Source organism: Protopterus annectens, chromosome 7.part1 (assembly GCF_019279795.1).
Source record: "Protopterus annectens isolate FY-2018-M chromosome 7.part1, PAN1.0, whole genome shotgun sequence".
Lineage (NCBI taxonomy): Eukaryota > Metazoa > Chordata > Ceratodontiformes > Protopteridae > Protopterus > Protopterus annectens.
The window spans coordinates 148001283-148028150 of NC_056740.1; the positions used below are offsets into that span (position 1 = coordinate 148001283).

The window sequence follows — 26868 nt, forward strand, 5'->3', positions numbered from 1 at the left end:
GAAAAGTCAAATTTACAGCCCTCACAGCAACTAGAATTCACCGAAGCCATGTTAGACACAGTTACAGGAATTGCTTCACTCCCACTTGAAAGACTACAAAGGATCAGATCTCAGGTCAGCCAAATTATCCAGAGCACAAGTGTTCCAGCCAGATTAGTCCTTCAAGCATTAGGCTTGATAGTAGCCTCAGTCACTCTGGTTTCATTAGCAAGATAGCACATGTGAATCTTACAGTGGTTGCTAACCTCCCAGTGGTCTTTGATAAACCAGACAATGTCTCAACACATCCTGATTATGAATCACTGAAATAGAATCTTTCGTGGTGGCTGCACTCCAGAGAGATTCTCTTGGGCCGACCATTCATCCTTCCACAACCCGTAGCCATAGTGACCACCGATGCTTCCCAGATAGGGTGGGGGAGCATTATCTGGGAAAGACAGTCCAAGGCACATGGTCCCAACTGGAGGCCGACTTGCACATCAGCATTCTAGAAAATCTCAGTTTCTAAAGAAAGCCAAGAGGTAGGAGAATTCAGTAATCCTCATTGTTCCCTTTTGACCTTGACGAGTTTGGTTTCCCTTCCTTTGGCCTCTTCTTCTTCTGGAACCATGGATTCTGGACCCAGCTCCAGATCTGCTGTCTCATTCGGAGGGCATGGTTTATCCGAATCTCCAGCATCTCAAGCTCACAGCGTTGCTTCTCCAATTCCCATGATTGCCAGGCATCCTTCCCTTTCCTCTCCTGTGCCACAAATTATTGTGGCCCATCACAAACCTTCTACTAGGAAACTATTTCAAAGTAAATGGGAAAAATTTGCAAGTTGAGCCCTTATGAACGAACCTGATCTTTATACAACCTCTGTTTATAAAGTTCTGGATTTTTTGAGTAGCCTGTATCAGTCTGGTTCCTCTAACTCAACAATTAAAGTCCATCTTGCTGCAATGTCTAATTTTCATATGGGGGTTTGATGGGTCATCCTTTATATCACACAAATTTTGTAAAGCCTTTTTAAAGGGAGTCTTAATGTTAAAACCTCCAATTAAAAAAAAAAAAAAAACATTCCTCCCAGGGATCTAATGCTAGTTTTTCAGTCCCTTACCTTGTCTCCTTTTGAACCATCAGCTACATGTGACCTAAAGTTTCTGATGTGGAAAACTTTATTTTTATTGGCTACTACGTCTACCAGAAGAGTATCTGAACTTCAGGCCTTGTCCCGCAAACCACCCTCCATAATATTTCACAAAGACAGGGTCTCCCTTAGGACTAATCCATCCTGTGTACTGAAGGTAGTTTGGAATCTAATATCAATCAGACTCTCCAGCTACTGGACATTTTATCTAGTTTTTCCAATAAAGGGGAGTATTCCCTTCATTTATTAGATGTCCACAGACAGCTATGATTTTATCTTCACAGAACAAAGGATTTCAGAAAAATCTGACCAGCTCTTTGTTGCTTTTCCTCACTTTCTTTAGGTAACCTAGTTTCAAATGTTACCTTGGTGAAATGGCTCAAAGATTGTATTACAGTTATCTGTTAGTCGAAAGGGCTCCGCCTTTCATGCTCAATCAAAGCCCACTCAACTAGAGCGGTGGCAACATCTGCAGTTTTCCATGCCAGAGCAGTCACTTGGATCAGATCTCTAGGGGATGGGCATCATTCAGTTCGATGATGGTTAGGAATATTCTTCCATGAAACCTCCCAAGATTTAGTTAGCTGGGGACTCTGTCCCACAGTCAAGGGTTACGTGAAGATTGACAACATCAGGTAAAGAAGTTATGTCTTACCATAATGTTCCATCTGGGTTGTCGCTCTTCACTAATCATTGACATTCCCTCCCTCCTTCCCCCAGCCTGAGACTCTTAGTGGATCAAATTTTCCCAGAAAAGGCTTCATATCCGGGACACATATCTGGTCTCTTATTCTTATCTGCTATTGTCTGCCACAAATTTAGGCAAACTCAATCTGAGGTAGTTTAGAGAGGAGCATTATGGGTAAAGCCTAGGTCGAGAGTTTGGAAGGAGCGAGCTGAAATAAACGGCTGAGTCAGTTCCAAGGCTCTGAACCGAACCCACAGTCAAGGATTTGTGAAGATCGACAACACAGATGAAACATTATGGTAAGACATGACTTCTTTTTTTGGGACTCATTGTTATTATATTAGTCATTCGTGTTTAATTTTTCAGGCTATAACTTGCTATCAATGACTGTGGATCGTCTGAATAAGTTAATTGAATGTAACTTGTTTGATGTACAGTAAAGGTTGCATCGATTAAAAAAAAAAAAAAGTATCCTAATCAGAAATGTTTATTTACAGTAATGGAAAAGGTGGACATTACCCTTAGGAGTGGGCTTTGGTAAGAGGCGATTGAATTACAGGAATTGATTTGGTAATTTAGGTTACAGGCCAGTTTACTGCTGGTCTTAATGCTTTTCTTTCAACAGATTATTGAAATTAATGGCTGTCAAGCTGTGGATAGTTTTATTTTTTAACATGTTCAACACATTTTTCTGTTGTTTTATACTTTGAGTGCTGTTTTAACTGCTTTATTGTTAATAGGTTTTATATGTATGTAGTGTTTTGTTAGACCTACTGATTGAAGTATGGCCATATAATTTGTTATTGAGGCTTTAAATATTGTGTGTTTTTTTAATGTATTTGTTTTAAGGTCCTAACACTATTGGTCAAAAGCACAATAAAGTGCCTTTCCTGGAGTGTATGTTCCTGCATTTTTTTGGTTGAAAGCTATAAATATATATATATATATATATATATATATATATATATATATATATATATATATCTAGAGAGAAAGAGAGAGAGAGGATCTAAGTACATTTTTCATATAATCAGAAAACATTTAAAAATTTCTCCTGTAACACATTTAATCGAATCATGTTACTTCTAAAACTTCATATACAGGAAATATTCCTCCAAAACCTATGTTTTTGCAGGGGGGGGGTGGAGCACCCTGTACCCATCACACTTTCTTAATTAAATATACTACTTCCACAGTCATAAAGCCACACACAGGGAATCACTGTTAATGCACAAGCTTATTGGTGAGCAGTAGCAAACTACAAATGGTTCACTAGACTAATTAGCCTTGTAGTGTGTACCAGCCAAATACCCTAAGTCCTCCAGCATTAATTCTCTATAGCCTACTACACTTTTTTATCCAGTGTGATTAGACTAAAGTTAAAGGTCCTATCCAAGGCAAACAACACAGTTTTCATGGCGTAAGAACAAAAGAACAATGCACCAAGGTAGCACACAATAGCGTCTTTAATAAAATAAACAAAAGAAAACAGTGGTAAGCACTTTCGCAACACTCAGTTGCTTCTTCAGACAAAATGTTAAAACAGCTCATTTCTTAAATACTATTGAAACCAATTAGCATAATTAGTGATGTCATACCTGAAGGAGCATTTAAAGGCACAGACAAAAACTAAACATAAATCAGATAAAATACATAACATAAGCTTCTACTAAGCATAAAAAATCTTTTTAAAAAATCAAATCTGAAGTAGTTACTTCATTTGATCTGCAACCTGTGGGAATCAGATCCGACCTCGGATCCGAGCCGGCAGCTTTCCAAGCTTTAAGATCCGAGCTCCTAGCTCCTCCCCCTACCCATAATCCCTTGCTACCAACCACATTACCTCAGATCGTTTTTTGCTGCGGCTAAAGACGGTTGCTTCTCTGTGAAGAGCTCCTAGCATTTGTTGAGATTGTTCCTTTTTTCTATAGAAAACCTATTTCTTGAATTTCTCTAGTTAAATTAGTGTATGTGTTGTTTTAACCAAACCCTCCTTGTTTAAAAAAAAAAAAAAAAAAAACTCTCTTAGTTTTAACTTGTCTCTCCCCCTCCCCCCCTTAGTGTTTGGGTGTGTGTGTGTGAGAGGATAATGGCTGAATCCAAAGCTATTTTTTCGAAGTGTACTGAGTGTGGCCACAAGCTTTCCCCTGCTGATGGCCACACTCAGTGCGTTTTGTGTCTGGGGGCAGCACATTTGTCGGAGGCCTGCCAAATCTGTGCGGCCTTCAACCCTCGGGCACTTAGGGACAGGAAGAACAAGCTGATCCTGGCGGGAAAACTCCCTCAGGAGTCGGCTTCTTCTTCCTCTCCCAGCCGGGCCCAAGCTACTTCTGTAGCTTTGGCGCCGGCCACTCCGGTAGCTGTACCCGGGACTCAACCTCCCTTATCCGGTACTAGCTCTGTGGAGTCTGGGTCTTCTTCCCATAAGGAGAAGAAAAAGCAGAGAGAGAGAGAAAGTCATTCTACTAAAAGACGGGCCGAGTCTCATCCCTTGGCTCTGCCTGAGAAGTTGCTTAAGTCCCCTGAGAGGGTCTCCGGATCCTTGTCCTCTCGGCTCCGTTCTCCTTCTTTTTCTCCGGAGCCGGAGGAGGAGGATAGGTCTCCCTCGAGGTCTTCGAGGCGGCCTTCCCGGTCTGCCTCGACTACCTCTTCGTGGTCCACCAGAAGCATCTCCGAGGCAGACATGGATCAGATGATGCGAAGAATTTTGCAGACCCAGATGCAGATGGGGATGCTCTTGCCTCCCCCCCCTTTGGGAGGGACGGCAGCCCCCATCTTTGCCCCGATCGCTCCTTCTCCGACCCGATTTCGGGTCTTGGAGTTGTCAGATCCAGGCCCTTTCGGATCCGGGGATACGTCGGTGCCGACAGGGTTGGTATATTCGACGCCGACTATGCCTTCGAGCTTGTCGGATCCAAGCTCTCGGGGCCGAGGGTTGAGCATCAGATCCGAGGGGGTGGTTGTGTCTTCGGCGCCGATTGGGTCGAAGCACACCACTACCTTGGGTCCGATTGCTTCGGCTCCGACCCCGATCATCTCCTCGAGCCGAGGAGGTTGCTTTCTAAGGCTGGTGATGGCGAATCTCCTTCAGCTTTTGAGGTGGTTGAGAGGGTGCTGTCGAGATCATCCAGGTCCCCGATCGGGCCTTTGGATCCACCCCCCACTGTATCAGGGTCTGTCTTCGATCATCCGTCCATCTGGACAGCCTGCCCAAAGCCTCCAGTTAGTTCCCAGGGAGGAACAACACCCGGTGGACGAGCCTTCTTCGGACAGTCCCGCCAAAGAGGTACCTCGAAAGCACCAGTGCAAAAGGAGGCACCTGGACTCCCCTGAGTCCATTACCATGGATACGGATTTGGAGGATACGGAGGGTTCCCCAAGGTCACCCCCCGAAGATGTCTCATTTGGAGACATCATGGAAATGTTGCATATAAGAGGGGGGTGGTCTGCCCAAAAACCCTCCATGGACGAATCCGTATTTCTAGAGGCCTTTGAGGCAGGCCCATCTACCTCCTGGGTGTCCCCCCCAGCCGACCCCTTGGTGGACTTAATTACCACCAGGGCTTGGAAGGAGCCCGACACCGTGGAGCCTATCCCTAGATGCCCGGATAAGGTCCTTAGCCCTCCTTCTGATAGACCTTCTTGGTCCAAAGGCGCACCGGTTGATGCTATGTTGGTGGCGGCTGCCACTAAGAGAGAACTTGCCCAAGAAAGTTCCTCGGTCCATCCGCCGGACAAGGAGTCCCGAGCATTGGACCGAATTGGGAAGCTGAGGTTTGCTTCAGCAACCTTTGCCATAAGGTCGCTGAACTACATGGCACACACTATCCGGCTGCAACGTGACCTAATCAAGGAGCACGCGGCAGCCCCTCCGGAGTCCATGTCGGTCTCGGACAAAAAGGTTTTTGAGACTCGAATGGCCACTCTAAAGTCCATCTCAAATACATCTATGCGGCTTCTTTCCCATGCCACGGAAGGAGCCGCTAGAGCCAGCGGAGCGGGAGTAGTCTTAAGACGGCACTCCTGGCTCCGCCTCTGTGACTTCACGGATCCCTTCAAGGCATCCTTTGCGAAAGCCCTGTACGATGGTTCGGCCTTATTTGGCTCAGCAGTTCGCGGCACGCTTGTCCAAAGCGAGAAGGATGGGAAGACGCTGTCGGCCTTCGGAGTCCGCTTCTCTAACCCCCAAAGATCCTTTTCTAGGAATCAGAGGGGGCAAAAGAAGCTGTGGTTTCGTAAATCTCAGCAATCCCGTCCTGCTGCGGACAACTCGTCCTCTAGAGGCAGAGGAGGACAAGGTGGACGCCGGCCCAGAGGCAGAGGGGGCCCGCGTAACTTTGGGTCGAGAGAACCTTTCTCGGAGGGACCCGCGCAACAGCCCTGAGGGCTTGCCCGACTGTCCCTCTCTGGAGGCAGTCGGGGGGCGATTATCGGAGCACCGATCAAAGTGGGAGTCCATTACAAATGATCGATGGGTGCTCCGGATAATATCCAGAGGTTACATGATACCGTTCTTGCACCCCCCCAAGCCCAAACATCTCCCCGATGTTCCACCCCATCAAAGGGAGTCTGCAACTTTAGAAATTTCGGAGTTGCTAAGAAAAAGAGCCATCCAGCCCGTCCCCCCAGATCAGTCCGGATCGGGTTATTACTCCAGGTTCTTTTTGGTGCCAAAGAAAACGGGGGACCTCAGATCCATCCTAGACCTTTCATCCCTGAACCTGTTCATACCCAAGGAAAAGTTCCAGATGGTCACCCTCCAATCTATTCTCCCCCTTCTGCAGGTGAACGACTGGATGTGCTCGTTGGATCTCAAGGACGCGTACTACCATATACTAATGGACAGACGGTCCAGGAGATTCCTCCGCTTCCGGCTAGGAGCCAGTCATTATCAGTTCAGGGTTCTTCCATTTGGCCGAACCTCAGCCCTCAGAGTGTTTACCAAAGTCATGACAGTGGTAGCAGCCCACCTGAGACTCCAGGGCATTCAGGTGTTCCCTTACCTGGACGAATGGCTCCTCACCGCCCCCAACAAGCATCTTCTGGTTACAGCGAGAGATTATGCCCTATCTTTGTTTGGTCAACTGGGCATCTCAGTCAATTTAAAGAAGTCCTGCCTGTGCCCCACTCAAGCCCTAGATTTCATAGGGGCCAGGTTGGATACTCAAATCTCCAGAGTGGTTCTAACACCGACCAGAATAAACAGTTTGTACCGCCAAGTCTTGGATATTCTTCAGAGCCCGGCCCCCCCCAGCAGAATTAGTCCTGAGGGCGTTAGGATCTATGTCGGCGGCGATCGGCCTTTCTCTCCATGCCCATCTGCGGATGCGTGTATTGCAGTGGACTCTCCAGGTCCAATGGTCTCTGTTGACCCATCCTTTGGACATGCCGATTCCCCTGAGCAGGGCATGCAGGGACTCCCTACTTTGGTGGCTACAAGCACAGGAACTCAAAGAAGGGAGACCCTTTGTGATCCCCCCAGTCGAAGCCACGTTGACCACGGACGCTTCCTGCCTCGGGTGGGGCGGGCATTACGCAGGCAAGTCAGTCCAAGGAACGTGGACTCCTCTAGAGACTGCATTGCATATCAATATCCTAGAGATGAGGGCAGTGCTGTTGGCGTTGCAAGCTCTCCATCACCTTCAACCTCTGGGGACTATTGCAATCCAGACGGACAACATGTCCGTTGTCTGGTACATAAACAAACAGGGAGGGACCAGGTCTTACCCCCTGTGTCGAGAAGCCATGAGAATGTGGGAATGGGCTATTTCCACCAACCGCTTTCTGATAGCAACGCACATTCCGGGGCGGACCAACATATTAGCAGACAGCCTAAGTCGGGTATTTCTCAGCCCTTACGAGTGGTCTCTGAATCCCTCTGTCGCGGAACAGATATTCCACAAATGGGGTCAACCTCGCTGCAACCTTTTTGCCTCTCCCCTAAACTCAAAATGCAGCGATTACTTCATGATAGTTCCCCCCAAAGGGGAATCCCCCAGGGACGCCTTGGTTCATGCTTGGCCGCCCGGTCTTCTTTATGCATATCCTCCTCTTCCTCTGATGATGAAATTCATCCAGAAAGCCTGTCGGTTGGGGAGCAGAGTGATTCTCATTGCCCCATTCTGGCCTCGACAAGTCTGGTTCCCCTTTCTGCAGTCTCACAGTGTGGCTCCCCCATGGATTCTGGATCCCAGACCAGACCTAATCTTGCATCCGACGAGATGCCACACTCCGAACCTGGTCAGCCTCCGGCTCACAGCCTGGCTGATCCAGTTCCGTTAATGGCAAGGACTCCCGGTATCTCTTCCCCAGTTAAGGCTATTCTGGTGGCAGCTCATAAGCCATCCACCTGAAAACTCTACAACAGTAAATGGAAACGTTTTTCCATCTGGGCAAAGGATAAGGAATTAGATCCCTTTACGGTTCCTATTCCCACCATCCTGGACTTTCTATCCCTCCTTTTTAGGCAGGGAGCTAGTGCGTCCACCATTAAAGTCCAACTTGCAGCCATCTCTCATTATCATGTGGGAGATGTCATAAGTTCTTTGGCGTCAGCTAAAATATGCAAAGCCTTCCTAAAAGGCGTGTTTCTCTTAAAGCCTCCCATTAAACCGGCTATGCCTCCATGGGATCTTACCTTGGTCTTACAAGCTTTAACAGGACCACCTTTCGAACCTGCGGCCTCAGTGCCCTTAAAATTCTTATCTTGGAAGACAGCCTTCTTGGTAGCGATTACCTCTGCCAAGCGGGTATCAGAGTTACAAGCCTTGTGCATCAAGTATCCATACCTTATTTTTCACAAAGATAGGGTTGCCCTCAGGACTAATCCTTCTTTTCTACCTAAGGTAGCCACAGAATCTAACATTAATCAATCTATTAACCTCCCTGTTTTCTTTCCTAGCTTTCAAAAGAAAGGTGAATACACATTGCACAAATTGGATGTACACAGACAACTATGTTTTACTTGCATAGGACTAAAGATTTCCGCAAGTCAGACCAGTTGTTTGTTTCTTATGCTAAATTAGCCATGGGCAAACCAATTTCTAAGGTGACAGTAGCAAATTGGATTTCTCAATGTATCAGACAAGCATACATTTCAGTTGGGAGATCAGCTCCGGTTGTCGTTCGGGCACATTCTACCAGATCTGTGGCTACCTCAACAGCGTTTTGGTCTAGAGTTCCAGTAGACGATATTTGTTCAGCAGCTACCTGGTCCTCTTCCCATACGTTCATTTCTCATTACAAGCTGGACATGATCTCCAGAAGTAGGGCTTCCTTTGGCTCCATGGTGCTTCGGAATATCCTTCCGTAGGGACCACCCAGGGCCTTTAGGTAAGCTGGGGACTCTGTCCCACAGGTTGCAGATCAAATGAAGTAACTACTTCAGATAAAGAAGTTATGTACTCACCATAACGTTCCATCTGAGTAGATACTTCATTTGTCTGCAACCGACCCCCCCTGCCATCCCCCAAACCTCGGTAAAATATTGTCCTGTGGAGAATTCTCTCCGTCTTTAGCTTATAGGGCAAAATAACCGATCTGAGGTAATGTGGTTGGTAGCAAGGGATTGTGGGTAGGGGGAGGAGCTAGGAGCTCGGATCTTGAAGCTTGGAAAGCTGCCGGCTCGGATCCGAGGTCGGATCCGATTCCCACAGGTTGCAGACAAATGAAGTATCTACTCAGATGGAACGTTATGGTGAGTACATACATTCTTTTTATGTAAAATTCATTCATAAGTAAGAGGCAATAAATATTATGCTTAAAGTTATTTGTGTTTAAGGCGTCTGGCTTTCAAAAAAGGGACCAAAGATGTGGTACCATTAAGACCTGGATATTTGTCTGCATTAAGTTTCATTATCCATTTTTGTTCACAACCTTCAGTAATATTTTCTACATCCCCTCCTCTCAAATTTTTATGTATCTGTTGTAAGACAAAAAACTGGAAGGAATGTGAGGGATCAGTGTTCATGACATGATTAGCTAATGCATTTGTATATTTTCTGTTCCTGATATCACGAAGATGTTCCAAAATTCTATCTTTAAAAGATCTATTAGTCTTGCCAACATAGAAAACAGGACACCTCCTGCAGAAACCATAATAAACCACATCAGTACTTTTACAATCAGCATATGTATGGGAATACAGATGGAACTGTTTTGTTGGATGAGTATATGTATTTGTGCTATAAATGTAAGGACATGCACTACATGACCTCCATGGATAGGTACCCTGACATGTGGAAAGAGAATTTGGCTTGTGTGTCTCTCTATTACAAAGATGCTGTTTGAGTGATTTATTATTCCTAAAGCTAAACTGTGAAATGCTAGTGGTAATAGCATTTAGATTAGGTAGTTCTTGCAAAAGGTGCCAGTGTTTCTTAACAACATCAATATATTGGTTTATGTTGCTGGCAAACTGAAACACTACTCTAAACTCATTAATAGGCAAGGTACCATTGCTATTAGTAGCAGGATTATCCATGGCTGGATTAAAATAGGGTCTGCATTTTGTGTGCCTCAATTTCCAGGCATCAGAGACTGTTTTATCAATCTCAGTAGTATTATAGCCTCTTTGGAGAAAATCACATTTGAGATTACTAAGTGCTGCATGTGCATCCTCATCATTGTTGTGTAATCTCAGGGTCCTGAATACTTGCCCTTTTAATACATTTCTTGGAATATGTCTGGGGTGCATGCTTGTTTTATGCAGGTATGTATTTTTTCTAGTAAGTTTGTGGTAAACTTGAATCCTTAGATTATTTAGATCAGATTTAGTCAAATGTACATCAAGAAAATCAATATTTTCAGCAGAGATCTGATATGAAAATCTTAAAAAATCAGTAGTAGTATGTAAGTAAGTCACAAAGGATGCAAAATTCAAACCATCACCTTTCCATAACATAAAAACGTCATCCATAAACCGTACATACCATAATACATGTTCTATAAAGGGATTTTGGCTGGAAAGAACAAATGTTTCTTCCCAACAAACTAAAGCTAGGTTGGCGTAGCTATTGGCACAGGTGGTACCCATGGCCACACCAACCTTTTGCAAAAAGAACTGTTCCTGAAATGTCATAACATTATTTTCCAATATGATCTCTAGCAAGCTACATATTAATTGAACTTTATTGTTCATAAAACACCTGTTAGTTGTAAGAAATTCTCTAATCATCTCAATACCCCATAAGTTGGGAATGCTGGTGAACAAAGACTCTATATCCATAGTAATCGATACAAAGTCCATATCTATTTCAGTACTGGCCATTCTGTTATGTAATCTTTCGAGAAACATCTCGGTGTCTTTTAAAATGGTATGACGGTTATCCAGCAGACCATGTAAAGTGTCCTCAACAAAAATCGAAAGGGGCTCGGTACACCAACCGGCCCCAGACACTATAGGTCACATAGGTGGTAAAGTCAGGTCTTTATGGATCTTCGGTAAGCCATAAATTTTAGGGACAATTGGTTTTAAAACATTAAAATATTTAAACAATGACTCATCTATTAATCCTGTAATAAGTAAATCAACAAGTAAAAATGAAATGTTATCAATAATAGCATTAACTGTGATTTTAGAGATAGGTAGATGTTAAGTTGTCTATCTCGCCTTCATTCTTGCTGGATGGGTTCGGAGCCGACCTCGGCTCCGACTCGGCCACTATAAAGCTCGAGAGTTGGTTCCACCGGCTCGAGGCTCCCCTTATATCCCACAATGCTAGGCGAGAGTTACCTCAGATCTCGTTTGCCGCTACAGCTTCGAGGTTGGTTGTTCTACCGGTTCCTGGTGAGTTTTAGCTTTTTCTATAAAAAGTTACTCTTTTTACCCCTTTTAGTTTAATTATTCTTAAATTAGTGTAGTTCATTGAACTTTATCCCGAACCTAATTTTTCCCGTTTCTTGTTAAAAGAACTTTTAGTTCTTCCCTTGGGCCTTAGGCCTTCCCTTCCTAGGGAGTGTTTGTGTAGTGTACTACTGTTTATTGTACTTTATTTTTAGTATTTTTACTAAAGTTGTTATTCTGACAGGGTATAACTGGTGTGTTTGAGTGTGTGTTTGTGTTCACCAGTTAGGCTATGTCAAAAGAAGCAAAGGTCTCGATTCAAGAAGTGTGACGGTTACTGGCAGAAAAAGTCTCTGAGAGACAGCCACACTTCTTGTATCTATTGTCTGCGGCCTTCGCAGCTGGAGGACTCCTGTGCTGTCTGCCATGGCTTCAGCCCCAGGGTCCTGCAGGAAAGAAAAACAAGCTTATTTTGAGAGGCTTGTTGAAGCCTGAGGATTCCCTGTCTGTCTCAACAGGGAAGCCCTCCAAGGCATCGAGGTCTTCGGCCCGCTTCTGAGCCGAGACCTCAGGTTGTTCAACCTTTGCCTTTATCGGCTCCGGCTGGAGCCGATAAGACTCAGTCCACAGTTTCTGTGGCTTCCTCGGCTCCGCGGGCCGAGGTTATCGAGGTACCCGTGTCGGCTCCGACAAGATCTTCGGAGCCGACAACCAGAAAGAGGTCTAGGTCACCTTCTCTTGGCTCCGTTCATTCGGCTCCAGGATCTCCCCTGCTGTCTGAACGGAGCCAAAGGTCTCATTCCTCTAGGTCATCGAGGCTGTCCGATCATGACCTTCAGAGGGTGGTGAGTCGACTACTCAAGTCCGAGGCACTAGCCCAGATGCTTCAGAGCCCGACTCATCAGTCGGTGCCTGCCCCAGTCCATCAACTCCTTCCTCCTTCGACTCTCTTGAGTTCGAGCCGGTCGTGTCGGAACCGAGACTGTGGTCACCTCGAGCCGAGACAATTGTCTTCGCTCCGCTCGGCTCCGTTTCTTCCATGGAGGAATCTCGGCCGGACTTCCCTCGTCGGCTCCGAGGGGTGAGTGGCATCGACCCTTGTCCCACCCTCCTCTCCCTCTCGGTGCCCGGCGCTGGTGAGTTCGGCTCCGACATCGGCCTCGGAGCCATCACTGTCGGTGCCGAGGGGATCCTTAGCTCCTCGGAGCGGGACCTCTGGCTCTGCCTGACAGGGGTGCTTTCGAGGTCATGCGGAGTGTGTTAGTGCCTGGCTCTACTCCACAGTCGGCTCCGGCCAGCCCCTCCTCTATGCTGCCTCAGGGTAAGTCGACTCACTCCCTCATCCCGGACCGCAGAGAGCCAACTCCTCAGGAGCTCCCTTTGGGGATTTCATCCTCTTCCGAGGCCTCTCCTGATTTGGCAGAAGAGCCCCCTCGGAAGAGGAAGTGCAAGAGGAAGCACATTGACTCACCTGAGTCTATCACGCCGGACACAGATCTGGATGATTCTGAGGGTTCCCCCCGTTCCCCTTCTGAAGATGTCTCATTTGCAGACATTCTGGAGATCCTTAAACAGAGGGGAAATTGGCCAGCCCTCAACCCTTCGGAGGACGAATCTGTGTATCTTGAGGCGCTTGGCTCTCGTCCTTCCACCTCCTGGGTGTCCCCCTTGACCCCCTCATGCAGGTGGTTGCTAAAAGGCATGGACGGCTCCTGATTCAGTGGACCCCACTCCCAGGAGACCCTCCAAATTCATCACAGCTCCATCAGACAAGGAATTTTTATCAAAAGGAGTCTCTGTGGATGCTATGGTGGTAGCTGCCGCCACAAAGAAGGAACTGGCCGATCCTTCAGTGCCTGTCCATCCACCTAACAAGGAATCTAGGTCCATGGATAGGTACGGGAAGCGGATGTTCTCCTCAGCGACATTTACTATGTGTTCGCTGAATTACCTGTGCCATTTCACTCGTCTTCAAAGGGACTTGATCAAAGAAGCGAGTGAAATGCTGAAGGACCCTACAGCTGCGGGTTTCCAAGAGAAAATGAACACGCAGCTGACTATCCTTAATTCTATTTGCAACTCCTCCATGCCTCCTCTCTTATGCGGCCGATGGAGCGAGCAGAGCCGCAGGAACAGGGGTAGCCTTACGTAGGCACGCCTGGATGCGGCTATGCAATTTTGTGGAACCTTTCAAGACGTCTTTCACGAACTCCCCTTTTGATGGATCATCTCTTTTGGTCCACAAGTGAAAGAGACCCTGACTAGGTGCGAGACTGATGGCAAGACCCTTTCTGCCGTCGGAGTCCGTTTTTCTACTCCTTCTAGGCCTTACCCCAAAGGCCAGAAGGGAAAGATGTGGTTCCGTAAACAATCTCAAGGGACTTCGCCTGACGACAGAGTCGGTTCCCCGCCAGAGGCAGAGGGGAACAACAATGGTAGACGTCGCCCTAGAGGCAGAGGCGGTCCGCAGCACCAGGGCAATCCTGAAACGCCCTCCGACAAGCCCTTCCAGCATCCCTGAGGTGTTGCCCGACTGCCCATCTTCGAGGCAGTCGGGGGAAGATTGTCACTGTACCCAGAAGCCTGGCTATCCTTGACACAAGACAAATGGGTACAGTCCATCATTTCCCAAGGTTATTCTATTCCCTTTCTTCGTTTTCCAAATCAGTCAAAAAAATCCCTTCCAGATGTTCCACCCACTCAAAGGGATATAGCAGCTTTGGAAATTTCAAAACTGCTTGCAAAAGAGCTATTCAGCCAGTGCGAGCAGAGCAGCTAGGATCCGGAATCTACTCAAGGTTCTTTTTAGTTCCAAAGAAAACAGGGGACTGGAGACCAATTTTGGATCTCAGTATCTTGAACAGATCGGTCAAGAAACAAGATTTCGGATGGTCACGCTGCAATCCATTCTTCCTCCAAAGGGAATCTGACGCCTTTGGTTCATGCCAGCCCGGTCTTTTTATGCATATCCTCCTCTTCTCTGATGATAAAATTCATCCAGAAAGCCTGTCAAGGAGCAGAGTGATTCTCATTGCCCTATTCTGGCTCTCGACAAGTTTGGTTCCCTTTCTGTGTCTCACAGTGTGGCTCCCATGGATTCTGGATCCCAGACCAGACCTAATCCTGCATCCACACGAGATGCCACATCTCGAACCTGGTCAGCCTCCGCCACAGCCTGGCTGATCCAGTTCTAATGGCAAGGACTCTCTTCTCAGTTATTATTCTGGTGGCAGCTCATAAGTCATCCACCTGAAAACTCTACAACAGTAAATGGAAATGTTTCCATCTGGGCAAAGGATAAGGAATTAGATCCTTTATTTCCTATTCCCACCATCCTGACTTTATCCCTTTTAGGCAGGGAGCTAGTGCCCACCATTAAAGTCCAACTTGCAGCCATCTCTCATTATCATGTGGGAGATGTCATAAGTTCTCTGCCAGCTAAATATGCAAAGCCTTCCTAAAAGGCGTGCTTAAAGCTCTCCCATTAAACCGGGCTGCCTCATGGATCTTACTCTGATAAGCTTTAACAGGACCACCTTCTAACTATGGCCTCAGTGCCCTTAAAATTCTTATCTTGAAGACAGCTTCTTGGTAGCGACACTCTGCCAAGCTGGCATCAGAGTTACAAGCCCATCAAGTATCCATACCTTATTTTCAAAGATAGGGTTGCCCTCAGACTAATCCTTCTTTTCTACCTAAGGTAGCCACAGAATCTAACATTAATCAATCTATTAACCTCCCTGTTTTCTTTCCTAGCTTTCAAAAGAAAGGTGAATACACATTGCACAAATTGATGTACACAGACAACTATGTTTTACTTGCATAGGACCAAAGATTTCGCAAGTCAGACCAGTTGTTTGTTTCTTATGCTAAATTAGCCATGGGCAAACCAATTTCTAAGGTGACAGTAGCAAATTGATTTCTCAATGTATCAGACAAGCATACATTTCAGTTGGGAGATCAGCCCGTTGTCGTCGGGCACATTCTACCAGATCTGTGGCTACTCTCAACAGCTGCTTTTGGTCTAGAGTTCCAGTAGACTATATTTGTTCAGCAGCTACCTGGTCCTCTTCCCATACGCTCATTTCTCATTACAAGCTGGACATGATCTCCAGAAGTAGGGCTTCTTTGGCTCCGGTGCTTGAATATCCTTCCTAGGGACCACCTAGGCCTTTAGGTAAGCTGGGGACTCGTCCCACAGGTTGCAGATCAAATGAAGTAACTACTTCAGATAAAGAAGTTATGTACTCACCATAACGCTCCATCTGAGTAGATACTTCATTTGTCTGCAACCGACCCCCTGCCATCCCCAAACCTCGGGTAAAATATTGTCCTGTGGAGAATTCTTCCGCCTTTAGCTTATAGGGCAAAATAACCGATCTGAGGTAATGTGGTTGGTAGCAAGCGATTGTGGGTAGGGGAGGAGCTAGAGCTCGGATCTTGAAGCTTGAAAGTTGCCGCCCGGATCCGAGGTCGGATCCGATTCCCACAGGTTGCAGACAAATGAAGCTACTCAGATGGAACGTTATGGTGAGTACATACATTCTTTTTATGTAAAATTCATTCATAAGTAAGAGGCAATAAATATTATGCTTAAAGTTATTTGTGTTTAAGGCCTGGCTTTCAAAAAAGGGACCAAAGATGTGGTACCATTAAGACCTGGATATTTGTCTGCATTAAGTTTCATTATCCATTTTTGTTCACAACCTTCAGTAATATTTTCTACATCCCCTCCTCTCAAATTTTTATGTATCTGTTGTAAGACAAAAACTGAAGGAATGTGAGGATCAGTGTTCATGACATGATTAGGTAATGCATTTGTATATTTTCTGTTCCTGATATCACGAAGATGTTCCAAAATTCTATCTTTAAAAGATCTATTAGTCTTGCTAACATAGAAAACAGGACACCTCCTGCAGAAACCATAATAAACCACATCAGTACTTTTACAATCAGCATATGTATGGGAATACAGATGGAACTGTTTTGTTGGATGAGTATATGTATTTGTGTTATAAAATGAAGGACATGCACTACATGACCTCCATGGATAGGTACCCTGACATGTGGAAAGAGAATTTGGTTTGTGTGTCTCTCTATTACAAAGATGCTGTTTGAGTGATTTATTATTCCTAAAGCTAAACTGTGAAATGCTAGTGGTAATAGTATTTAGATTAGGTAGTTCTTGCAAAGGTGCCAGTGTTTCTTAACAACATCAATATATTGGTTTATGTTGCTGGCAAACTGAAACACTACTCAAACTCATTAATAGGCAAGGTACCATTGCTATTAGTAGCAGGATTATCCATGGTTGATTAAAATAGTCTGCATTTTGTGTGCCTCAATTTCCAGGCATCAGAGACTGTTTATCAATCTCAGTAGTATTATAGCCTCTTTGGAGAAAATCACATTTTGAGATTACTAAGTGCTGCATGTGCATCCTCATCATTGTTGTGTAATCCTCAGGGTCCTGAATACTTGCCCTTTAATACATTTCTGAATATGTCTGGGGTGCATGCTTGTTTTATGCAGGTATGTATTTTTCTAGTAAGTTTGTGGTAAACTTGAATCCTTAGATTATTTAGATCAGATTTAGTCAAATGTACATCAAGAAAATCAATATTTTCAGCAGAGATCTGATATGAAAATCTAAAAATCAGTAGTAGTATGTAAGCAAGTCACAAAGGATGCAAAATTCAAACCATCACCTTTCCATAACATAAAATTATCCATAAACCGTATACCATAATACATGTTCTATAAAGGATTTTGGCTGAAAGAACAAATGTTTCTTCCCAACAAACTAAAGCTAGGTTGGCGAGTTATTGGCACAGGTGGTACCTATGGCCACACCAACCTTTTGCAAAAGAACTGTTCCTGAATGTCATAACATTATTTTCCAATATGATCTCTATAAGCTACATATTAATTGAACTTTATTGTTCATAAAACACCTGTTAGTTGTAAGAAATTCTCTAATCATCTCAATACCCCATAAGTTGGGGAATGTTGGTGAACAAAGACTCTATATCCATAGTAATCGATACAAAGTCCATATCTATTTCAGTACTGGCCATTCTGTTATGTAATCTTTCGAGAAACATCTCGGTGTCTTTTAAAATGGTATGACGGTTATCCAGCAGACCATGTAAAGTGTCCTCAACAAAAATCGAAAGGCCTGCACACCAACCGGCCCCAGACACTATAGGTCACATAGGTGGTAAAGTCAGGTCTTTATGGATCTTCGGTAAGCCATAAATTTTAGGGACAATTGGTTTTAAAACATTAAAATATTTAAACAATGACTCATCTATTAATCCTGTAATAAGTAAATCAACAAGTAAAAATGAAATGTTATCAATAATAGCATTAACTGTGATTTTAGAGATAGGTAGATATGTATCATTATTTAATAATAATTTATGCATTTGCTGTATATATAACTGTTTGTCTAAGAGGACAACACCATCTTCCTTGTCAGCCTGTTTAATAACCAGGGAGTGTAAGTTCTTCAGTTCCTACAATGCTCTTTGCTCATCAACAGTTAAATTGCTAAAATGATAATTACTGAAATCTTGCTCATTTATATCTCTGAAAGCCATCTCACACATATCAGTAAACCTCTGAATACTCGGTGGAATATTTGGAATAAAACTGCTAGGGTGTTTGTATATATTATTTACATTCACTGTGTTGTTAGGAAACAAAGATTTTAAGGCTAAATTTCTTCCCAACAACTTTAAGTCCTTAATCATTTCTGTTAAATCAGCCTTTTTCGCTGGTATAAAAGACAGACCTTTGCTAAGCAAATTTATCTGATCATCACTCAGTTTAAATGAAGCCAATAGCTACACCAACCTAGCTTTAGTTTGTTGGGAAGAAACATTTGTTCTTTCCAGCCAAAATCCCTTTATAGAACATGTATTATGGTATGTACGGTTTATGGATGACGTTTTTATGTTATGGAAAGGTGATGGTTTGAATTTTGCATCCTTTGTGACTTACTTACATACTACTACTGATTTTTTAAGATTTTCATATCAGATCTCTGCTGAAAATATTGATTTTCTTGATGTATATTTGACTAAATCTGATCTAAATAATCTAAGGAGTCAAGTTTACCACAAACTTACTAGAAAACATACATACATGCATAAAACAAGCATGCACCCCAGACATATTCCAAGAAATGTATTAAAAGGGCAAGTATTCAGGACCCTGAGATTACACAACAATGATGAGGATGCACATGCAGCACTTAGTAATCTCAAATGTGATTTTCTCCAAAGAGGCTATAATACTACTGAGATTGATAAAACAGTCTCTGATGCCTGGAAATTGAGGCACACAAAATGCAGACCCTATTTTAATCCAGCCATGGATAATCCTGCTACTAATAGCAATGGTACCTTGCCTATTAATGAGTTTAGAGTAGTGTTTCAGTTTGCCAGCAACATAAACCAATATATTGATGTTGTTAAGAAACACTGGCACCTTTGCAAGAAGTACCTAATCTAAATGCTATTACCACTAGCATTCCACAGTTTAGCTTTAGGAATAATAAATCACTCAAACAGCATCTTTGTAATAGAGTGACACACAAGCCAAATTCTCTTTCCACATGTCAGGGTACCTATCCATGCAGGTCATGTAGTGCATGTCCTTACATTTATAGCACAAATACATATACTCATCCAACAAAACAGTTCCATCTGTATTCCCATACATATGCTGATTGTAAAAGTACTGATGTGGTTTATTATGGTTTCTGCAAGAGATGTCCTGTTTTCTATGTTGGCAAGACTAATAGATCTTTTAAAGATAGAATTTTGGAACATCTTCGTGATATCAGGAATAGAAAACATACAAATGCATTAGCTAATCATGTCATGAACACTGATCCCTCACATTCCTTCCAATTTTTTGTCTTACAACAGATACATAAAAATTTGAGAGGAGGGGATATAGAAAATATTACTGAAGGTTGTGAACAAAAATGTATAACGAAACTTAATGCAGACAAATATCCAGGTCTTAATGGTACCACATCTTTGATCCCTTTTTTGAAAGCTAGACGCCTTAAACACAAATAATTTTAAGCATAATATTTATTGCCTCTTACTTATGAATGAATTTTACATAACTGATTTTTTAAAAAGATTTTTTATGCTTAGTAGAAGCTTATGTTATGTATTTTATCTGATTTATGTTTAGTTTTTGTCTGTGCCTTTAAATGCTCCTTCAGGTATGACATCACTAATTATGCTAATTGGTTTCAAGAGTATTTAAGAAATGAGCTGTTTTAACATTTTGTGTGAAGAAGCAACTGAGTGTTGCGAAAGCGCTTACCACTGTTTTCTTTTGTTTTATTAAAGACGCTATTGTGTGCTACCTTGGTGCATTGTTCTTTTGTTCTTACTTCATGTTTTTATGCACCTTGGTTTTACCTACAGCCGTTTTTGTTTGATAGTACAGTTTTCATGGCACCTGATAGTATCCCAGGCTGTATTCTGCACCATCTCCAGCAAGAAAGAGCTTTGCCATTGAACACCCTATTCAACCACAGCCTAAGTATAGGCTTCATTCCTGCAGAGTGGAGAACTGCCATTGTCCCCTTGCACAAAGGTGGTGCTACTACTGACCCTGGAAACTATTGTCCCATTAGCTTGACAAGTCTGATCTGTAAAGCCATGGAGCGTATTATTATGGATCTCATAAACAAGGACATAGGCAGTTTCCAAGCACTTGACCCCACCTAGATTGGATTCATCAAGGGCAGATCTTGCCTATTGAACCTGGTTGACTTCTTTCAGACTGTCACCAAGGCCCTGGATGAGGGAAAGTCAGTGCATACAGCTTATCTTGACTTGGCCAAGGCCTTTGACACAGACCCCACTCTGGCATCACCCCACTCTGGCATCATCGAAAAGCTAACACAACTTGGCATAAGTCCCTATCTAATCAGGTGGGTAGCCATCTGGCTCACTGACAGGACCCTCAAAGTCAAAATAGGCACCTCCAACTCTGATAGCAGACCTGTCACTAGTGGAGTTCCCTAGGGATCTGTCCTGGGACATTTACTTTTCAGAGATCCAAGCAAAGTCAAAAGGCTTGTGGCTGACCAAGTTTGTGGAAAACTGTAAGTTGGGTGCTATCACTGACTCCCCAAATGATGTTAATATATTGCAAGAGGGTCTCACAGCAACTAATGACTGGTGTCAAAGTCATGGCCTCAATATAAATGCAAAAAAATGTAACATCATACCATTTGGCAAAAACATGGCCTCTACCGATTACCAGATTACCACATAAACGAAAACCCTCTAAGCACACAACCTGTGGTGAGAGACCTGAGCACTCAGGTTGATAACAACCTCACATTCGACCATCATGTAGCAGCAGTGGTCAGAAAAGCCTTTTATTTGGTTCATCTCACACACACACACACACACACACACACACACACACACACACACACACACACACACACAACACATGCACATATATGTATGGTTGTATAGCGAAAACTCCTATATCAAAAGTCAAAAGGCACTTTTCGAACACAACTTGTCAGTCAGCACCCTACTGAAAATAAAAGAAAAAAGAAAGCCCAACACTGACTGCTAATTATGTATGCCAACTCCAAGATCACACTACAGTGAAAAGGGCAAAGCCCCCCCATTATACCCCAGTCTTACACAGAAAAACATCCGGCACATATGTTCGGCTGATTTTCAGTCAGCTGGCTAGCTTTTTTTTCTGTTCTTCAATTGGAACGTTCAACCAATTGTTGGTAACCTATATATATATATATATATATATATATATATATATATATATAAAATGTATATATATATATATATATATATATATATATATATATATATATACATATGGATTCTGTTCAAAAGCTCGAAATACTGAAATCTCGGATTTCAATATTTCGAGCCCAAGAAGCTGAATCCACATAATAGCGAAAGTTTAGAAGCACGAAATTCAAAACCTCGAGTACCGGAGGTTTTGAATTTCATGCTTCTAAAGTTTCGCTATGGTCATGTATTCAGGTAAGTGTGTGTGTATGTTAAGGGGTTTGGGTAGGGGCTGTGGTGTGTGTCAGTATGTTTTGTTGCTGTGATGTGTGTGTGCGAAGAGAAAGTAGCTTGTGTGGTGGTGTTTTGTGTGTGTTTGTATGTAGTGTGACCTCGGAGTGAGAATATTTAATTAGGGGGGTGTGGGGGTAGAGTGAGTGTGGTGTTTGTGTGTTGGTGTGTGTATAGTAAAACTGTGAAATTCAAAACTTCTGGTATTTAAGGTTTTGAATTTCGCTGTTTTTAGTTTTCGTTGTTTTTGTGGATTCCGCTTCCTGGGCTCGAGATACTGAAGTCCGAGATTTCAGTATTTTTAGCTTCTGAAGTGACTCCATATATATATGTGTGTATATATATATATATATATATATATATATATATATATGCGTGTGTGTGTGTGTGTATATATGTTTATGTATATGTGTACATATATATTTAGATTTGTATATATATATATATATATATATATATATATATATATATATATATATATAGAGAGAGAGAGAGATTATCTATCTATCTATATATATATATATATATATATATATATATATATATAAATGTATATGTATATATATATATATATATATATATATATATATATATATATATATATATTTACACACACCCATACACTACCACTGAATCAGTGGAGGTAGGAACTTTAATGTTATAAACACACAAAATAGGGTAAAAGCTTTCGAGACTCAATGTCGCTTCATCAGACCATTAAAACATTAATTAAATAATATAATAACATGACATTTAAAACTTAATCAATCATCACTCTTAAAAAATGGCCAATCATCAAACAGCAATAATTCAAAAAACAATTCAAATAAAATACAATGCTATCTAGAGCCAATAGAGTGTTCGCTCATCAAAGATCAACCTATCAAAAGTCATGGAATAAACGCTCTACCTATCAAAACCTCAGGCAAAGCCACTGAGCAAATCACAAAGCACCTAGAAGGAAGTCTTTATTTTAAAATAGAACATTATCATGAACCAGTAAAAAATTTTGCTCAACTCTGCAAGCTCCTATTAGAACTAAAGATTACCTTGACCTATCAAAGCTTGCAAAAGTAAACACTTGGCCAAATAGAAACAAAGCTCATGCTGAGGTAAGTAAAACCCATGTAGCTAGGGGAATACGCACACTCCCCAACTATATATTCTGACTTTGGGATTGCACTACAGTGGAGAAAAGGGCATGTTGGCCAAGTGTTTACTTACCCTAGGAAAAATCCGACGTTTGAGTATCCGCGGTTTCATGATTGTCGTCTTGGGATTTTAAACATTGATCTTCTCAGCATCGGGATTTAGAAGTAGACTCATATATATATATATATATATATATATATATATATATATATATATATGTACACACACACACACACACACACACACACACACACACACACACACACACCAAAATTACATTTCTTTGAAATGTAATTTCACGAGCCTGGTTTTCTGAAAGTCATTCATCGGAAAATGCACTTTCGCAAAATATCGTTTCAACGAACAGCAAGCAAGGTTGCTGTTGTAGATCACCGCACAGTGGGAATAAGGGAGTATTCCCTTTACCCCACTGTAGTGCGATCTCAGAGTTGGAATATATCAGTAGCGGGGATGTGGAGTGCAGGGGGAACTTGCCCTCCCAGCATAAATGTGTTTAGTGTTGTTCTGTTTTCTTTTTTTAATTTGGTTTTCGTTGAATCGTTTTTTCGCAAAAGTGCAGTTTCAGATGAATGCACTTTCTGAAAAAATGACCTCAGTAAGTTACGTTTCAGAGAAATGTAATTTCAGTAATTCAACGTAGACCCATATGTGTGTGTGTGTGTGTGTGTGTGTGTGTGTGTGTGTGTGTGTGTGTGTGTGTGTGTGTGTGTGTGTGTGTGTGTGTGTGTGTGTGTGTGTGTATATTATATGTATATATATATATATATATATATATATATATATATATATTTTTTTTTTTTTTTTTTTTTTTATAGGACCACATTTGGTTGATTAAATAGATAATGGACAGGTATATGAGATCGACAATCTCCAGGTATTTTGCAGTCTTGGAGGTCGGATATATAATTAGCAAGAGGTATAGTTATAACTTTATATATTTTTTTATAGAAATTGCAAGCACAGAGGTTCTTTCCTGGCAAATACATGGTAGCATGTTGACTTTCAGTTTGCTGACCATTGCAGTTGATATTTCAGAGGTTGACAGGTTGGTCATGCAACTTAAGTGAGTAGACCCATATATATATATATATATATATATATATATATATATATATATATATACATACATATACAGAGTATGTATGTGCATGTATATGTGCGTGTGAAACTTAATGGAGTTACAAGTACACATATACTTACAGACATGCACAACACTAAATGTATCCCCTTATGTCTCTGTATTATAATCCTAACTCACATACACTCATACAGACACTCCCACTCCCTGCATACACATGTATATGCATATTATTTTGGTATTATTTATGTGTAACTCATTAATGCTTATAGCACTACATCTGCAGTGTCTATAATGGTGCCTACAACACCAAGGCAGTAAGAAACTATGCCAGCGGACCACATGTGTGCACTTAACTTTACACAGTTATGTTTACTTAATTTTAACTGTTACATATTCACAAACCAGATTGCAGAGTTTCCTGTGTGCTGTTACATATCCACAAACCAGATTACAAAGTTTCCTGTGTGTTGAATGGAGGTTAAGTTGTGTCTGTGCCACTGAAAATGAGGGGTTCATATCAGAATGAAGAAAATGTATTTTGTCGAATGTGTTTTCGTCGACACATGTAGGGTGAACAGGCAAAACAGTGAAGCAGCTGTTCAGCTAATTCTTTCCCTGGGAAAGAAGTCGCTTGACCACTTTGTTGTTTTGCCTTTTCTGGAATGTAGTGTGGTCCTTTGTCCGATATAGCTCCTGAGCATGATTGTGCAACAGTTACTGACCTTAGGGTTAGGGTGCGGGTTAAGGTAAGTGCATATGTGTGAAAGTGTTTAATGTTTTTTTGTTTTACTTTAGATGTGTGATTGAGTTATGTGTGTGTGTGTGTTTTTAGCTGTTTACTTTTGTTTTGGGGGGGGTAGGATTAGGGGTAAGGTAAGTGTGTTTGTGTTTGGAACTGTTTATGTAAATGTGCGAGAGTTACTGACCTTAGGGTTAGGGTGCGGGTTAAGGTAAGTGCATATGTTTTAAGATGTTTACCGTTTTTTTTTGTTTGTTTGTTTTTTTTTTTTTTTTTTGTTTAGGTGTATGGTTGGGTTACTTGCATATGTGTATTTAGTACTGTACTGTTTTTTGGGGGGGGTATAAATAGGGTTAGGGTATGTGTGTATGTGTTTGGAAGTGTTTAATGTTTTTTTTTTGGGGGGGGGGGTTGGAACAGCGATTTCTTTCCATAGGAAAAAAATTGCTGTTCTGTGGTTTCGACATTTTCAGCGTTCACTGAAATATGTGTCGATGTAACACCATTCGCTGATGTTCTTCATTCCACATTGCTGCAGTCCTAACTATTGGGTAGTCCGCTGTCCCAGTCGGCCCGAATACCAAAGTATATGGCTGACGTCGGTCAAGGCGCATTAGACTGACGTCAGTACGTCAGGGTACTAATGCGCATGACCGACGCCATATCTTCAGTCTTTTTTGCCGCATGGTCCGATGCAGAAGCAGTTTTGCGAGTGCAGGTTGGCGTTCTGAAAGTTTCTGAAGTCAGAGTTTCAGACCGAATCAAAGTTGGCTAAGTACCCGCTGGGGAATATTTTGGTTTTTTCTTGCCTCAGTATTTAACCGGATGTCAGAAAAAGTGAATAACTGTATTTCTTGTGGGAAACAGATACCTCATAGGGATTACCATACTTTGTGTATACCTTGTTTAGGGCCTGAGCACGACGTTGTTGGATGCCGCTCTTGTGCTAGATTTAACAAACGCACTATTAAGAGAAGGTTAGACTGTGCCAGGTTAGTTTTTGGGAAGCGTTGTAATTATAAAATGCCGTCGGATGCTCCGACGCCCGCTTCTGCCAAAAAGCGCAAGGACAAAGCAGCAAAGCCTAGAGTGGAAGAACCGACAGTCCCGGACGGCGGTTCTTTAGAAGGCTCAGTGGAGCCGGAGGTTCTGCCAGGAGTTTCTTTGGAGTCTCAGGGAGAGACTTTACTGTTACAGGATGTGTCCTCTCAGGAAGTAGGCCAGGCTGAAGGGGCTTCTCAGGTGGCTGTTCTTCCCTCTCTTCCTAAGGTGGTTAGAGCCTCCCTTCTGTTTCCAAGGCTTCTTTGAGAGGCAGGCCAAGTTTAACTTCAGTGGGGGTTTCTCCTAGTGCTTCAGGGTCTTTGCCTAAGAAACATATGCTTAAAATGGCAGAGGATTTGATTACTATGATTAGAGGTTCTATGCCCCCTCCTGATAAGAGGCCTAGGGTGGAACCTGAGTTTGAGAGTTTTGAGCAGTGTTCCGCGCCTTCTGAGTCTTCGGCTGAAGACTTGCAGGAGTATCCTCCTTATTCAGATTCTGATGTGGATGATTCTACTCCTTCAGCTTCGCCTCCTGAGGATTTTTCATTTTCAGAGACTCTGCATTCCATGAGGGAGCATTTTAGATGGGAAGGTCAAGATTTCTCTGATTCCAGGAAGAGGCTTAGGGAATTCTTGTTTTTACCCCAGCATAGGCCTTTAGCTATACCTCCTGTTCTGAATGTGGTGGAAGATGTTTTGCAGATGCTTCCTGAATCCTGATTCTTTGCCTCCTGCCCCAGTTAAACCGGATAGGTACTATAGGGTGCCTGAAGCTCATAAGTATCTTTTAAGAGTCCTAGGGCAGACCCGAAACTGTCTCTCAGGGGCCTAAAGGTGTGAAGGCTTCTGTTGTTAAAAATCCTGTTCCTCCTGATAAAGAGGCAAGGGCTTTGGATAGATGGGGAAAGAAAGTGTATACTTCTTCCACTTTAGCCATGAGGGCGTTGAATTGTCAGTTTCACATGTTAAAATATCAGAATTATCTCCTTTCACAATTGAAGTCTAAGGTGGATGCTCTGGCTGAAGGTATTGAGTGTAAAGAGTTGCAGGATTTAGTTCATGTGTCTGAACAGGTGGGTAAGCATTCCTTGCAGTGTGGTTTTGATGCAGTGCAGGCCTCCTCGAGGGTGG

At 42.7% G+C, this 26868-nt stretch overlaps 1 protein-coding gene across 1 annotated transcript in view; it reads left to right on the forward strand.

Annotated features, from left to right (window-relative positions):
* LOC122807560 (sodium- and chloride-dependent taurine transporter-like) overlaps positions 1–26868 on the forward strand; it is a 1880476-nt gene that overhangs the window by 498417 nt on the left and 1355191 nt on the right. The window lies entirely within an intron of this gene.